Source organism: Tiliqua scincoides, chromosome 3 (assembly GCF_035046505.1).
Source record: "Tiliqua scincoides isolate rTilSci1 chromosome 3, rTilSci1.hap2, whole genome shotgun sequence".
In the NCBI taxonomy this organism is placed as follows: domain Eukaryota; kingdom Metazoa; phylum Chordata; class Lepidosauria; order Squamata; family Scincidae; genus Tiliqua; species Tiliqua scincoides.
In genome coordinates this window covers 92,167,252-92,168,315 of record NC_089823.1, presented here as the reverse complement: position 1 = coordinate 92,168,315, position 1,064 = coordinate 92,167,252, and positions in this window count along the sequence as shown.

The window sequence follows — 1,064 nt, the reverse complement described above, 5'->3', positions numbered from 1 at the left end:
AAATAAATAATTATAAATAAATTAAAATATAATAATTACAGAAGGGGGAGCCAGTCCTGTTCCACCAAGTGAATCTACTCTGAAGTAAGTCCTATTGTGGTCAATGGGGCTTACTCTCAGGAAAGAGTGGGTAGGGTTACAGCCTGTGAGCCCAATCCTATGCATGTCTACTCTGAAGTAAGTCCCATAGTGGTCAATGGGGCTTACTCTCAGGAAAGTGTGGGTAGGATTGCAGCCTGTGAGCCCAATTCTATGCATGTCTACTCTGAAGTAAGTCCCATAGTGGTCAATGGGGCTTACTCTGTAGCCTGCTTGCAATAACAACCTTCCAAAAAGAATCAGTGAGATTTCCAGCCCTCCCCAGGGCCCAGTTTCAAGTTCTTCTATTTCAGGCATATCAAGATAAAGACCCACCTGGCTTTGCAAGTGCAAAATAGAAAACTTTCCCCTTACCAGTTCAAGCCACTTTTTTGTCCTTTTTAGTGGAGGGGGGGGGGGGCTGCCTCTGGACATTTGTTGCACTCCAGCTCCATCGGATCGAGACCCTTCTGGTGTCCTCACATTCCCCTTTGCCTGGCCTGACCACCAGCCAAGACACATCTGCCTACTTGTGAGTAAACGCGACATGAGGTTGCTTCACTTTCCATAGGGCTCCATAGACTCACAGCTGGGAGTGGGGACCTCCTTCTCCGTGTTTTTGGGGGCTGCATTCATTGGATCAGGACCATTCTGACCTCTTTGGAGTCCTCTCAGCCTGCCTTGATGAAAGCAAGTCCGCCTACTTGCGAGTAAATGCAACCACGTGGTTTTGTTTCAGGCTCAGACTTGTAGCTGGGAGGGGGGAGGTTCTTGGGTGTTTTTGGGGGGCTGCACTCATTGGATCGGGACCATTCTGGTGTTGTTGGATTCCTCTCAGCCTGCTCTTTCCGACAGACTATGGCAAGTATGCCTATTTGCGAGTAAACGTGCGCTACGGCTCACTTTCATGTTCCATGGGGCTCCATGTTTTTTTTACTTCCAGTTTTTTGGGCATAACTTTTGAAGGAAAGGAACGATTTCAATTC